Consider the following 15,839-nt stretch of genomic DNA (forward strand, 5'->3'; position numbering starts at 1 on the left):
GAAACACTTTCTGCTGTTACCACCAAACAATATAAACCAGGAAGGGGTGGAATTCTAGCTCCTAGGTCCCTGGAATTATTAAACAGCACTCTAGAAATCATGCTGGAACCCCAGCACTTTAAGAATCAGAGAAGTTGGTGCAATTTCCTTCTCAGAGCTGAAAACGAGCTTAATAGCCACTATTAGATAAAGTTAATAGTCTCAAGTCCTAATACTAACACCTCTATGACTTCAGGTTTACTCATTATCCTTTGTGTTTATTATAATTACTGTCCTGTGACTGTAACAAGCATCCCAGAGTCTCCTGTTAATCAGTCTTCTTTGAACTATCACCATGTATCACATTGGTCATTCTCTCACCTCATCCCTGGCCTTGCCCAAGTGTCGATGTAACAGAGAGCCCTCTCCTATCACCCTATGTAACGCTGTGCCTAACCCACTCATATAAATACACACACATTTTACCAACAATCTCTATCCTCTAACAGTGCTATATTATCCTTCATAACACCACGTATATCTTCCCACTAAAGTGTAAACACACTAACACACTAAAAGCAGGGATTTTGTTATTTTATTCATTGAGCTATTCCCAGTATGTAGAAGAGTGCCTAGCACAAAGAAGATACTCAGATATCTGTAGAACAAATCAATTTAGATTGTGATAGATGCTGAAGATCCAGTAACAAACAAGAGAGCCCAGTCCCTGCCCTCATGGGGCTTACATTCATGCAGAGATACAGATGAGTAAGCTGCAGAGTAAGCAGGAGAACTCCAGTCTTCTGACTCATGTAGCTCTTTTCACCCTGCTATGCTGAACAGTGTACCGAAGATGGGGCTTGATTATTTAGCAACAGCTAAGGGAAAACATTAGCAAACAGAGGACTGCAAAGGCTGAGTTAGTTGCCTTTTTCTATCATGTATCTTGAAATCCTTTGTGGTTTTTCCCAGAGAGCCATTCAGATTAGAAGTTGCAAAAGAAGAATTAACCATGATGACTCTTTGACCACTTGTATTATTCTAAAGAATATTTTCCATTGTTTTTTGTACATGGGATACTATTTAGATTTCTCAATAAATCATCACAGTAGTAATGTAATCAACGTGCATAAATTTCCACAAGAACATACCCTCATGTATAGTTTAACAATGGGTAGAGGAATGGATAGCTGGAAATGTTTTCGTGGTTATATAACTTGTACTTATTAAGCCATGATACTTATTTTCTAACAGAATGCAAGTAATATCTACCAAGTCTTACTAGAACTGTGATAGTGTTCTATTTGCAAACAAGTTAGAAAATAAAGCATCTATTCATATGCTTTGGAATAGGAATAAACATACTATTTTTATTGTATACCAGACTCTCTTTGACTAAACTTGAAGAAAGTGAAAAGAATTAAGGTTTTAAATACTGTCCTAGAATTTAATTGAGAGAGGGAGAGGGTGAAAGTTGCTTTGAATGTAAAGTTAGGCTGATACGGAATTTACTCTCCAGAAGCCACATTCTACTTCTGTTGACAGACAATGATATCTGACGTAAGAGAAGTCCAAAGTACTAATTCCTGCATTGAGAGTTTAGGGACTCATACCCCAAGATTAAAAGAAACACTGGATTTATTTTGAGTTACTTAATATGGCCTAAATATTGTTGAAAAAGCTAATATAAAAATATGTTGCGAATAATTTTCACTGGAAGTATATTTTCTCCTGTTTATACTTTCATTCATAGAAACAATAAAGGACAAAGGATTAAGCAGCAGAGTCTTCTGGTCTTAACCATTTGAGCGCAGGAAAACAATAAAGATTAGTTTATTATATATAGTCTATTATTATATAATATGGGAATGCTGTGAAGTTATTTGGGAGTAATTTTTCAAGTATCAGTGGAAATTATCTCTAGTGAGTAGAAGTCAAATTCTGAAGTTTCTGATATTTACTTGTGAGTCACAAGTCTCCCCTGTTCAATATCAATATATTAGATTGAAAGCACAAAAATTCACTTACAAATAAAAGAAGGCCAGGCGTGGTGGCCCATGTCAGTAATCTCAGCACTTTGGGAAGCCAAGGCGGGTGGATCACCTGAGGTCAGGAGTTTGAGACCAGCCTGAGCCACATGGTAAACCTCCATCTCTACTAAAAATACAAAAAATTAGCTGGACACGGTGGTGGGTGCCTGTAATCCCAGCTGCTACTTAGAAGGCCGAGGCAGGAGAATTGCCTGAACCCAGGAAAGCGGAAGTTGCAGTGAGCAAGATCGCCACACTGCACTCCAGCCTGGGCAACAAGAGTGAGACTCCTTCTCAAAAAAACAAAAATAATAATAATAATGAATGAAATAAGTCATCAGCTTGCTCTACTTTAGAAGTTCTCCCAATTGCTCTAATTTGCTGATAACATGTTTCTCTTTCTCTTCGTTGCTCCTGTTTTGGAATGAGGGCAAATGGTCCAATTGCATTTATTTCCACTGAATTATGATTTTCAGTACAACCAAATGAGATTTCTTTTTCTTTTGAAAATTAAGAAGTTGTATTATGATATGTAAAATGATTTTCTGATTACTATATTCAGATGTGAAATACAGGACTACATGTTGCTTGGTTATGCTTCATTTTTGAATGGGGCATGCGCTGGTAACTGTAGCTCTAGACTACTCAGATATTCACCAGGCTCCACGGCTACCTCAGCTCACAACCATCACCTTTGGATATCATTTTGCTCATGGTATATAATAGCTTCCTCTGGTGACCTCGAAATAGACAGCACATGCTAAGTATCTCTGTGTCCCACTATTGTTTGTATTACATTCAGTGTATCTGCTAAGTAGAAAGAGTGACAGAACCCAGACAAACAATCTAAGTTCCTTTTTTTTTTTTCTGTCTCACTCTGTTGCCCAGGCTGGAGTTCAGTGACATGATCTCAGCTCACTGAAACTTCTGCCTCCCAGGTTCAAGTGATTCTCCTGCCTCAGCCTCCTGAGTAGCTGGGATTACAGGCATGCACCATCACACTCAGCTAATTTTTGTATTTTTAGTAAAGACAAGGTTTTTCTATGCTGGCCAGACTGGTCTTGAACTCCTGACCTCAAGTGATCTGCCCACCCCAGCCTCCCAAAGGGCTGGTATTATAAACATGTGCCACTGTACCTGGCTAGTTTTTATATTTTTAGTAGAAATGGGATTTCACGATGTTGGCCAGGCTGGTCTCAAACTCCTGCCTCAAGTAATCCAGCCATCTTGGCCTCTCAAAGTGCTGGGATTATAGGTGTGAGTCACCACACCCAGCCCAAATGATCCAAGTTCTAAGAAAAAGTCTATCATTTACTGGCCACAAGACTTGGTTAAAAAAACGAAAATCACTTAAACTGTACGATAATCAAAATCACCCTGCCCTTCCAACAGGATTGATTGCATCATATTGCAACAAAAGGTATAATATGGAATTTTAAAAGAATGTGTGTGTACACATTTTGTTTTATATGCTGGAAAACAAAAATAATTCAAATTTGAAATAATTACATAAGAACATGACATTATATAAACAGGACTTGACAGAACCACAAGTGGGGAGCAGACAAGTAGACCATCTATGTCCGAGGTCCACATTCTTCAGTGCTGATGCCACCTTCTGCTAGTGATTCTCTTGGTCAAGAAAGTGGACTTCAGCTAGCTCACGCCTTGGGGAATTATTTTAAATAGACCATACAAATTATTTCTTTTCATCTTACATAGTTGATTCCCTCCTCCAAATATAAAAAGGTCATTAAAATAAAAAATGTTCTATAGTTTTAACCATCCACTGTTGTAAGTAAGGAGAGAAAATACCTATTCTTTCTTTTCTAAATTTAAAGAAAACAAGCTTGCACTACAATCTTAAGATTCCTGGTAGTGCAGCAGGCTCCACAACTCATAAATCATAATGTGCTTCTTTGCAGCATCCTCTTTACATGTAGCTGAATTAATATAGCAATAAGGGGTGAACAAAAGTATCTCTGGTTTCTGTTAGAATGAGTGCCATGTCTATACATCTCTGCCTGCTTTTCAAACCAGTAATCCATCAAGTCTCAGGACAAAGAAATAAATGGTTCTGGTCAACTCATCACTGAACAAATGTGCTAATGTACTTCTCTCTGCGTCTGGGTTCCATTATTCCACAGCCAGATCATGCACAATTTGTGTTTTGCCTTATTTAAAATAATGACTGCCTTTGTTAGAAACTACCAAGGAAATATGATTCCCTGCAAGATGCTAAACTACCAGTAGTCCAGGAAAGTCCACATCCTTCCTGAACAATGGTTGACAGGTTAAAAATTGTGCTTCCGAGAACACAAATAATATCTAAGCCAAAAATAAGGTAGTCTAAAAGCACTTAAATTATTCAGGCTGCACTTTCACCTAAAGTAAATTGGCAGAATTGGTAAATTAAATGAGGTAACATCTTACAAAAGGTCTCTTTTGTGGAAGGAAGTGAATGGATGTGATGGGGATGTTGCCCCATAAACAGTGTCCTCAAAAAGCTTAAGGGGAAAACCTACTGTTCTTGTAAATTGCCCAACTTAAATTCAAGCTCTCAGCAAATGTTTGTTGAAGCAAATTAAAATCAATAAATTTCTTGGATGCTTAAATCACATAAAATAAATTGAAGATTATAAATTATCTCCACAATGAGTTATTCTTCAATTAATATTCTTCCACAGAAGACAAATACGTGCCGCTGATGGATACAGTAGTTAACAGCCAGGAGAAAGGTTTTCCTGGCAATACCCTTGCTAGAAAACTTTGAGAGTTATCACAGGATTGCTCTCCTGGCCCAATCTGAGGTCCAGACAGAACTTAGCACCCTACTTCCTGGGTGTCAATGGGGGGATGCCTTTCTCATGAGGGAGGAGCTTAGGGGAAATTATTATGTCGTTGGTTTCCTTTTCACATATATGACCTTTTCACTTCCCGATAGAACATAAAGCATTTCAAGCAGTAGATAGTGAAACAGATTAAATGTACTGTAAAACGCCCCAAGATTTGGAATCTAGAGAATATTTTATAATATTAAAATACATAAAATAGTAACTAAAACGGATCAGAAGCCATTTAGGAAGTAATGAAATCAAAGCCAGTATGTGAATTCATATAGAAAGACAAATTCTGCTGGTAACAAAATGTTGGAGGAGTTTTTCAAATGATGCTTCCTTTGGGTGACCTTAAGAAGCAGAGCACCTAATGTCTTCAATCCTCATTTATTCAACAATTGTTTACTGAAAGCACTTATTATGTGTACTGTAATTTTGCTTAAGATAGATGTTTTTTAGGTTGACTTCTGATCATAGGGACATATAATTCAATTATCATTCCACAAACACATTCTACAAGAAAACTAAGGTTTGGTGATGCAACTTGGCCCAAGAACAGAGATGTGTCTCTCGTACTGAACTCTCAAGTACCACTGCAAACATACTTCAGCAGGAGGCTGTCTGTGCAAGCTTGGGCTCTGTGATGAGTGCTACAGGATGTGGGAGTCTAAGTTTTTAATTGATGTCAAAAAAGCAGAATAAAGATTATCTTTTGACACTTAGGGATCCAACTTCCATCTTTGCTTCATGGAAACAACTCAACCTCCATGTATAGTCAGATTACAGGGGTTCTTGTGAGTAAGACCAATTTTGTTTTCCCAAAAATGAAAAGATATTTTCAGCTGTTCTAACATTGTACATGATATAAGTGCCTTTGATCAGAAAAATCTTTTCAGGTAGATATGCATTAATAGTGTGCTGCCTTGATTTTACCTCTTAAACATGATACATTTAAAGGAGCTTAGCATCTTCATGCTCTTGACCAAAATGAGTTAGCTGTAAATGGGTTGTGAAGGTTGTGATTCCAATTTTGTGCAGCAGCATGGAATTCTAAAATAAAGTTGCATGTGTCCTCTCACCAAGATGTAGAGGAATGCCTAGTGATCCATAGAGGGGAAGGACAATAATAACATCTACCCTATACAAAAATGAACTGTTATCCCTCTTTCCCCAAAAAAGGTTTATGCCTAAGACGTATTGAAAAGTTGCTCCCCGTATTTACTCCCCCACCCCTAAAAGAGCAAAATATTGGCAAATGCCCATCAGGTTCTAAGTGACTTGGCTATGTGAAATCACTCCTGGCTGACAAGGAGTATAAAAATATGTGCTCCCCACTCTCTAACTCCTTACCAAACCTCTCACACTACCCTTGCCTCTGCCTTCCCCATTCAAAAAGAATGGTTGCCGCCCCGCTTAGAGCATAGAATCCAGGGCCAACTCAAGCCTTGTTTTAGAAGCTGCACATGAGAAGCCACTTCTTCCCCCACTCCCAGAATAGATGTGGTTCAAAGGTGTATCTGGCAAAGGTCCAATCATTTGAAGCAAATGTGTAGAAGTGCTCCAAAACAGGATGTCAGAAAGCATACTGCCCTCATAGCCTGCTAAAATAAATGGAGAGAGGGATATGTGGAGGAAACGATACCAATTACCCATGCTGGAGCCTGCCCAAGTCAGAACAACTAACACACTTTAAATGTGTAAATAATCGTCCTCAGTATTTTAACGAGTTCAGTAATGGAGAATCATCTTTTCTTCATCCATTTCACCTCCAAAACAGCACTCCCTACAACTCAAGTCTCTATTAACAATCCGCTGAGGCATTAATTGAATATTGACCCAAAGAAATGTCTGCTACCTGTGGCATCACTACAACTCCCCAATCGAAAACCAGCTCTAAATTTGAGATACAGCAAGGAAAGAATTCCATCTCACTACTTTGATTATATTTTAACTGCTAGTACTTAGAAACCAGTAGATTTTATTTAAAAATAAAGAAAAAAATTCAAGACAGCTGGAGTATAATGAAAAAAGCCCTAGATTTGCAGTCAGGAATCTCAGCTTTCTATTACTGTTCTGTTCTTCCAAACTCTGTGACTGTAACTGTGGACCATTCGTTGATTTATTCTTTTATTAGACTATTTATTAAGTGTCTAAGCTAAACACTGTGTCAATTTTTGTTAAAAGGCAATATTTATATCTATTCTAACACACAAGATTGTCTTAAGAATTAAAATTACTTATGTGGTAGTACTTACCAAATAATAAAGCACTGTGCAGTTATGAAACAACTATTATCAAAAAACATTCCAACTGCTTGAATCTGCATCTGATCACCATGTGGAGGAGTGTATGTGTATATAAATGGAATTTGTGGGTACATGATACGTAAAATATGCACAATGAGGAAAGTATTACATGTAAACTCTAACAAATAAAATATACTTTGTAGAATGAATGGAAATAGAGACGCAGAATATTCAGGTGAGGAAAATAGTGACCTTTTGTAACTCCCCATAAATTAACAGCACATGTGGCTAAAAGTAATTTACAATTTAGAGACAACAAACTGAGAGAAGCAGTTGAACAAGGTACTTTATGCTCTATTCTAGAACCAAGCTGTCTGAGTTTAATTACTTGTTCTACCACTTATAGCTGTTGCCTAGGAAAAGTTACTTCGTATCTGTGCCTCAGTTTCCTCACCATCAAAATGTGCTCAATTACAGTATTCACCTTCTGTAACTGTTTGGAAGATTAAATAAGCTAGCACATGTAAAGTAAGAGTTATATAGTGCATTGTAAGTCTGCCTAAAGATGAGCTATTTAACATGCAAATACTTTTACATTTAAAGGGGTTATTAGAAATAATCATGCTTAAAAACTATTACATCATAAATCAATTCAGTGAATGTTACTATAAGCACATATATAGGTTTTTATGTCATTCTTTATTCAGAAATCTACAAAGCCTTCATTTTATCTACCATAAACAGTCTAAAGTCATTTATTAGCTTTTAAATCATTATATTTTCATACGCTATCCACACATGTCTCACAACTTCTAATATGAATTCTACATTTCAGTTAAGTCAATTTATTTCTCTGTTGGTTCTTTTCCATTAGCATAAATACACACTATGTCTCCCATCTTTTATAAACTTTTTTGATCTTAGTTCATTTTTTTCACTTTTACAACAAAACTCCTTAAAAGAGTTTTCTGTACATGCTGTCTGAACTTCCTGTTTTATTCTTTCTTGAACTTACTCTAATTGGGTTTCACTCCCTGCTACTCTCACTAAAACAGCTCCTGTCAAGGTCACCAATGATTTTAACACTGCCAAGCCCAACTGTCATTTCTCAGGGTTCCTCATACTCATCTATTCAGCAGAATTTGACATTACTCATCACTTCCTGCTTTTGAAACACTTCCTTCATTTTGGCCTGCAGAACAGTTTTTAATTCTTCTCCCATATCATTTTCAGTCTTCTTCGCTGGCTCTTTCTCATCTTCCTGCCCTCTAACTCAGGACATGATCTTCACACCTGTAGTCTCCCTCTACTAACTCCCTAGTTCATCTCCTCTAGTCATATGGCCTTAAAAAAATAGACAAATGGGACCTAATCAAACTCCACAGCTTCTGCACGGCAAAAGAAACAGTCAATAGAGTGAATCGGCAACCAACAGAATGGGAAAAAATTTTTGCAGCCTACCCGTCTGACAAAGGGCTGGTATCCAGAATTTACAACAAGCTAAAACAGATTTACAAGAAAAAAACAAACAAGCCCATTCAAAAATGGGCGAAGGATATGAACAGATACTTTACAAAAGAAGACATACATGAGGCCAACAAACATATGAAAAAATGCTCATCATCACTGGTCATTAGAGAAATGCAAATCAAAACTACATTGAGATACCATCTCACGCCAGTTAGAACGGCGATCATTAAAAAAGCTGGAGACAACAGATGCTGGAGAGGATGTGGAGAAATAGAAACACTTTTACACTGTTGGTGCGAGTGTAAATTAGTTCAACCATTGTGGAAGACAGTGTGGTGATTCCTCAAGGACCTAGAAATAGAAATTCCATTTGACCCAGCAATCCCATTACTGGGCATATATCCAAAGGATTATAAATCGTTCTACTATAAGGACACATGCACACGAATGTTCATTGCAGCACAGTTTACAATAGCAAAGACCTGGAACCAGCCCAAATGCCCATTGATGATAGACTGGACAGGGAAAATGTGGCACATATACACCATGGAATATTATGCAGCCATCAAAAACGATGAGTTTGCGTCCTTTGTAGGGACATGGATGAACCTGGAAACCATCATTCTCAGCAAACTGACACAAGAACACAAAATCAAACACCGCATGTTCTCACTCATAGGAGGGTGTTGAACAATGAGAACACATGGACACAGGGAGGGGAGCACTATACACTGGGGTCTGTTGGGGGGAGTGGGGGGACAGCGGGGGGGACAGCGGGGGGGGGTGGGGAGTGGGGGAGGGATAGCATGGGGAGAAATGCCAGATATAGGTGAAGGAGAGGAAGGCAGCAAATCACACTGCCACGTATGCACCTATGCAACAACCTTGCATGTTTTTCACATGTACCCCAAAACCTAAAATGCAATAAAAAAAAAAAGGAAAAAAAAATTATGTAAGAGCAGATTTCTCTCCAATTTGTATTTTCAGGTCATTCCTACCTTCCGAAATCCAGACACATAACTAACTACTTTTATTCGGTCCCATTTAGAAGTCTGTAAAACTCTCAAAGCTAATATGTCCTTTAGAATGTTTGATAACTCTTCCCGTACCTGCTATTACCACCATCTCCCTAATTTCAGCCAATGGAAACTCCATTCAGAAGAATCTTATTAATTCCCCTCTTTCTCTCACACTCCATAGGCTTCAATCGATAAGCTTATAGTAAGAACTATAAGCTCCTTGTTGAAAATATATCTAACCAATTTTCACAGCTTCCACCACTCCCTAACCCTCTTTGCCTCTCACTTGGACTTTTTGCAAGAACATCCCTGCTTCTGCCCTGGTTTCCCTACAGTTTGTTCCTACACAGCAGCCAGAGCAAGCCTTTAATATAAGTCAAACTGTGTCACTGCTCCCCTCAGAATATCTAAATGGTTTCCTACTTCACTCAGAGTCAAATCCAACATCTTCACCATATACCTGAAGGCACTATGTGATCTGGCTGCCGCTTCCTCTCTAACCTCATTCATTGCTACTCACCACCTCCTTCAACCCCCTTTTTCTGATCCAACTACACCACTCTTCCTTTTCTTACAAAATACAACCCTACGCAAGAAGATAAGCTCCATCAGAGTGAAAATTTTGGTGTTTTATAAACTGCTACATCCCCTAAAACCAAGAAAAAGGCCTTGTGATTTCCTATATTTATTTAAAGAATAGGCTGAAGGATAATTTCTCTGTATTGTGCATAAATGATAACTCCCACACATCGAATGCCAGGCCCAAGGCCTGCATTATGTCAAAGCTTCATGAAAACTGTTAAGACAAGCATTATTATTCTTCTGAGGCAGATGAGTAAAATGAAGTCTAGGAAGATTATATTTCATGTCCAAAATCACATCACTGGAAAGTAGCAACACTGAGGTTTTAACCAGAGGCTGTGCTCTTCTCATTAAACCTCTCTGCTCACTAAACATTCTGCACTCATTTTTGTTCCCTAAGCTGGCCTGATGTTCTTAACATACCTAGAATGCCCTCCTTCTAACTCTACATCTCAGATGTCAGCTACAAATCAATGCTTCTCATTCATTTCCTTTATTGACATCCCACTCATCCATTTAAGTCATTCCAATTTTTATCAATGTCTCCATTCTCAGAACTAAAGCTCTTAAAGTTTAGAAAGAATGAAAATAATCTCAAGTGTACATGCTTTTCAATAGTTTTCTATGTATATGTGTATGCTGGTTTTCCCAAACACAACTGGGGGCTTTACAACAGAACGTATTTCATTAAAATACTTGTCTCATATAGTGGCGATTGAGAATGTTCATAGCAAGGGTTAAATAATGTATTGCCTTGAAGACACACAAATATGCAAAAGAACACAAGGTTCTTTTGACCTAGATGTCAAAAACTACAAACTTTATTGTTGCCATTCAGAAATTTCTGTCATTGGGCATAAGAGCACAGAGAGTAGATGCCCATTTGCTGAGACTAATTAAAGTCTCATAGATCAGGATTTTCCTTTCTATTTGTGCTAATCCCTAATTTTCCCCATGGTGTAAATTAAGGACTCCACACAAATGGTCACTGTTAGGCACAGACAATGAGAATAATCTTTAATTTTCTAACACAGAGACTAAAGCATGTATGTTTGTGGGATGTACATTTGCCTCTTGAGTGCTGCCTCTGTTCCCCTCCAACAGGCAGATGAAAGATTCGTGTTCCTTAAACACTACTTCCCTCATAGTGCTCCCTCTCCCATCATACCCCACACAGCTCTCTACTACTACCTATAGATTAAATCTAGACTTTTCAGTCTGACCCCGAAAACCTTTCACAACTAAATCCTGCTCTCTACACACTAATGGTCCACAGCTTTGTAACTAACACTCTTACCTCTTTTTAAGTAATACAATTAGATATTATATGCCCATGATACATTACTCTATCATTTGCACAGATAGGTTCACGGGACCCATGCAACCTTTTCCACCCTCACTTTAACATCAACATTGTCACCATCCTTTAGAGACCATATCTCCAGAGAAAAAGGAAGTCACCAAAGTAGAACTCTGTCACCATCACAACTTCATCCAGACAAATCCATATGTTCATGCCTGCTTTTTCTTCTCTCTTGTTACACTGAGAATGTATCACTATCTTATTAACAATCAATGTTTCCAGCCATGCTCTGGATACCTTCTCCCTCTGTTCCCTTTTCAAAACTTTTCTCAAGACCTCTCTCCTGAAACTTTAGTCTCCCACTCTCTCCTGAGTAATTCTCACTGACGTTCAAATCTGCTTCAAAATATCCCACCTTAAGGTGAAGAGGAAGACTTCATTTGACTCACCCCTCCAGTTCCTACTCTGTTCTTCCTCATAGCTAAATTCTCAAGAGTTTCTACACAAAGTACCTCCATTTTCTCATGCCATTCTTTCTGCAGTCCATTCCAGTCATATTTCTAATCATTTTTCCATTAAAATTATTCTGGTCAAAGTCCACAATGACCCCCATCTTTCCAAGTTTAATGGACCATCCCTCATTTTTTTTTTTTTTTTTTTTGAGATGGAGTTTCGCTCGTTACCCAGGCTGGAGTGCAATGGCGCGATCTCGGCTCACCGCAACCTCCGCCTCCCGGGTTCAGGCAATTCTCCTGCCTCAGCCTCCTAATTTTTTTATATTCTAGTAGCCTTGACACAGTTGTCCAATCAATCCCCCTTCGTTTCCCTATCTGTATTTTCACAGCTTCCTTCTTACTTGCCTGGAGACTTCCTCTTAGCCTCTTTTCTGGTTCTTTCTCTGCTATCTCAACTCTGAATTTTTTTTAGGGTTTGAGCCTGGGCCAGCTCTTTTCTCTAAGCTCTAAAATACAACCTGAACATGTTCACTTCTCTGCATCTCCACTAACACCATCCCTTTCTAGACCATCATTTTTACTAGCCTAGTCCACAGCAACTGCCCCCCTAACTTGTCTCCCTGTCTCATATTTCTCCAATTAGCCACTCATCAAGAGTGATCCTATTAACATAAATTAGTCCACTTCCCTCTACTGTGTCATACTCTCAGAGGTTTCCCATATCCACAGAATAAAACCCAACCTCCTCATAACTATCTCCAAGGCTTCACATAATCTGCCCCTTTCTCCTTTGAGACTTCAGTCATCTTGTGCCACTATCACTCCTAGCTCATTACTCTTCAGACACAATGGTCTATCTTTAGTTTCCCCAAATAACCCAAGTTCTTTCCCATAACAGAGCCTTTAAGTTTCCTGTACCCTCTTCAAGGAATACACTTCTCCCATCTTCACATGGCTAGTTCCTTCAAAGTCAGCATCAACATCACTTCTTTAGAGATTTTTACCGTGATCTCACAATTCGTTTCAAATGTCTTCTTCATTCTATTTTCTCTAATTGCATGCTATGTTTTATCACAGCACTTCTCTCAGTAATTATTTTTGTTTGTTTCAGTTTTTTATTTGTTTCATCTGTCTCCTCTATTAGAATACAACCTGGGACCAGGTCAGCCTTTTTCAATGTTGTGTCTTTCCATGACTAACACTGTGTCTGGATCATAGGGTACCCAGGAAATACATGTTGAATGAACTGATAAATATGTGCAAGATCTAAGGGTACATTTGATTACATATTATGTGATTCCATTTATATTAAATATTCAGAATAGGCACACCAATAGAGACAAAGTAGATGAGCAGTTGCTCGGGCTTACGGTAGATAAGAGAAATGGAGAGTGACTCCTAAGGAATGCAAAGTTTCTTTGGAGGTTGATAAAACATGTTCAAAAATTGATTGTGGCAATCAATAAGCAACTCTGTAAATATACAAAAATCATTCAATTGTACATTTTTGGTGAATTGTATGGTATGTAAATCATGTCCCAATAATGCTGTCCCTCTCCTCCCTGACATAAAGACATTTGACTAACCCATTAGTTGATGGGGTTTTTTCTTTTGACATTGTATTGATAAGAAATATTTAGTAGCACATAATTTGTTTGTATAGTCCTTAAGGGTACTATAGTCCTTAAGGGAACTATAAAAAAATAAATGACTATAGGATAATGCTAATAAGGCAGTCAAATAATAAAGAAATATTTATTCAACACTTGCTACGTACAATGCAAAGTGTTAGAGATAATCAAAAAGAAAAATGCCTCAACACTGCCATTAAAGAGTTTAAAGAACGAATTTAATTCAGATTAAGATGGTTAAGAGGAAACAGTGAAGATCACTGAATCAGAAATCTCCTGTGGCCCATCTCCCATCCTCCCATAACCCTTTTTACTCCAACTGGTGATTCAGTAACAAGCTCAGAGCAGGTGCAGTCCTTCACCTCAGCTTTCTTCCAGGGGTTTCCACCCAGCCAGGTGAGGCACTGCAGAACTGCTCAGCCATTTCAATGTGTGTGCAAAGTTGGAGGAGGCGGGAGTTAAAGACTGTTGCAATTCTTGACTACATTGAAGCTGGTGCATAAATACTCCAGTCTTCTCTGTCTCCGATGCACAATTCTCTGATTTACCATACACCAATTCTCAAAGTTTGATCAGTGGGACTGAGTCACAGCTGCCCGAAGTTATAAGCAGATAAAAAATGCACCTCAAATAGGCTTTCACTCCTCTCCTCTTTCTCTCTTCCAAGCACTCACTTCTGTACTCTAGCATCACTTCCACAAATAAACTACTTATATGAAAACCCTTGTCTCAGGTTCCACTTTGGGGTGGGAGGGGGTCTAAGTCTCGAGCAATTTCCAAAGTCTATATCTCTATTTTTATAATCTTACCAAGAAAAACCAAAATTTTTGAATCCAAAGCATAGCATACTGTCAATTAGATAAGATGACCATAAATCCTGCTTAGGTCTGCACATTTGCCAAGCTAATTCATTCAACAATTCATTCATTCTTTTATTAAATATTGATCATCCACTATTAGCCAGACTCTCTTCTGGATTCTGTAAATATAGCAGTGAACATAAAAAATCCACTCTCTCTGGAGATTATATTCCATCAGGAAAGAACAAACAATAATAAACAAGTATACTGAAGTATACATATGTATGTTTGTGTGTATACACGAAAGTGTGTGTGTGTGTGTGTGTGTGTGTGTGTGTGTGTGTGTGTGTGTACACGTCCCATTAAGTGCTGGTAAGTGAAATTTAGAAAAAGTAAAATAATGAGTGATGGCAACAGATTACGATCAGAGAAGGGGTATATAGAAAAGTGATATGTAAGCAAAGATCTGAATAAAGTGATTCATGAGAATATCTGGGGGAAATAATCCCAGCAAAGGGAACTGCAAGAGTAAAGGCCAAAGTTAGTAATGAGCTTGGTATGGTCAAAAAAGAGCAAGAAGGCGGTACAGCTAGTGTCAAATGAGGAGGGATGACGGTGGAGAGGGAGGCACAGCGGCTCTTAATAGCCCAAGGTACAGAAAAGTTAGATTTTATTCCAAAATTTAAAGGATTTGTGAGTTATGAAAAGGGAGGGATGACAAAATTGAATTTATATTTCTGTAAGCTGGTTCTAGCTATGATATGAAATTCACTGTGAGAAGGCAAGAGAGGAACCAAGGTTATGGATAAGTGAGAAACACTAAACAGTGATGCAGGAGAGATATGACAGTAGAGAAAGATGAAGCGAGGAAGAAACCATTCCAGTGACTTCACATGTTTAAAAAAAAATGGGAGGACATGTTAGTTCTGCTTAAGCATCATTTTTGGGATTTTTTTTTTTTTTTTTTTTTTTTTTTGCAAATGAACATTTTGACAAAAAGCTGTTCACATTTGAACAAATTTTTAATGCTTTTAAAAATATAACAAAGTATAAAACTGTTCTAAGATATGATGTAGTATTCATACAACTTACAAAGAAAAGGGGAATCTAATTTGTAAGCACTGCTTTTAAGAATGTAACTTAGATCGATCTCCTTAGCGCCAGTCAGCAGGAAATCACAGGTCAGATGTAAATGATGCAATCAGGAGGGAAAAGAAAATCCTAGACACACTGTTCTCAAGATTAAAAAATCAAAAGGAGGGCCGGGTGCGGTGGCTCACGCCTGTAATCTCAGCACTTTGGGAGGCCGAGGCGGGTGGATCACGAGGTCAAGAGATCGAGACCATCCTGGTCAACATGGTGAAACCCAGTCTCAACTAAAAATACAAAAAATTAGCTGGGCATGGTGGCGCGTGCCTGTAATCCCAGCTACTCAGGAGGCTGAGGCAGGAGAATTGCCTGAACCCAGGAGGCAGAGGTTGCAGTGA

General features: G+C 38.2%; 1 protein-coding gene across 4 annotated transcripts in view; it reads right to left on the reverse strand.

Moving 5' to 3' along the window:
* The window catches only part of TAFA2 (TAFA chemokine like family member 2), a 507,397-nt gene that overhangs the window by 279,868 nt on the left and 211,690 nt on the right, over positions 1–15,839 (reverse strand). The window contains exon 1 of one of the 4 annotated variants that reach the window (XM_064377287.1): positions 13,292–13,694. The exons of the other annotated variants lie outside the window; for them this stretch is intronic. The gene's annotated coding sequence lies outside the window, so the exon portion shown is untranslated. Of the gene's footprint in view, positions 1–13,291; positions 13,695–15,839 lie in introns of those variants that run through there. 4 annotated transcript variants of the gene reach the window in all.

This window comes from Aotus nancymaae, unplaced genomic scaffold (genome assembly GCF_030222135.1).
Source record: "Aotus nancymaae isolate 86718 unplaced genomic scaffold, 86718_ANA_hifiasm-v0.15.2.pri h1tg000016l, whole genome shotgun sequence".
Lineage (NCBI taxonomy): Eukaryota > Metazoa > Chordata > Mammalia > Primates > Aotidae > Aotus > Aotus nancymaae.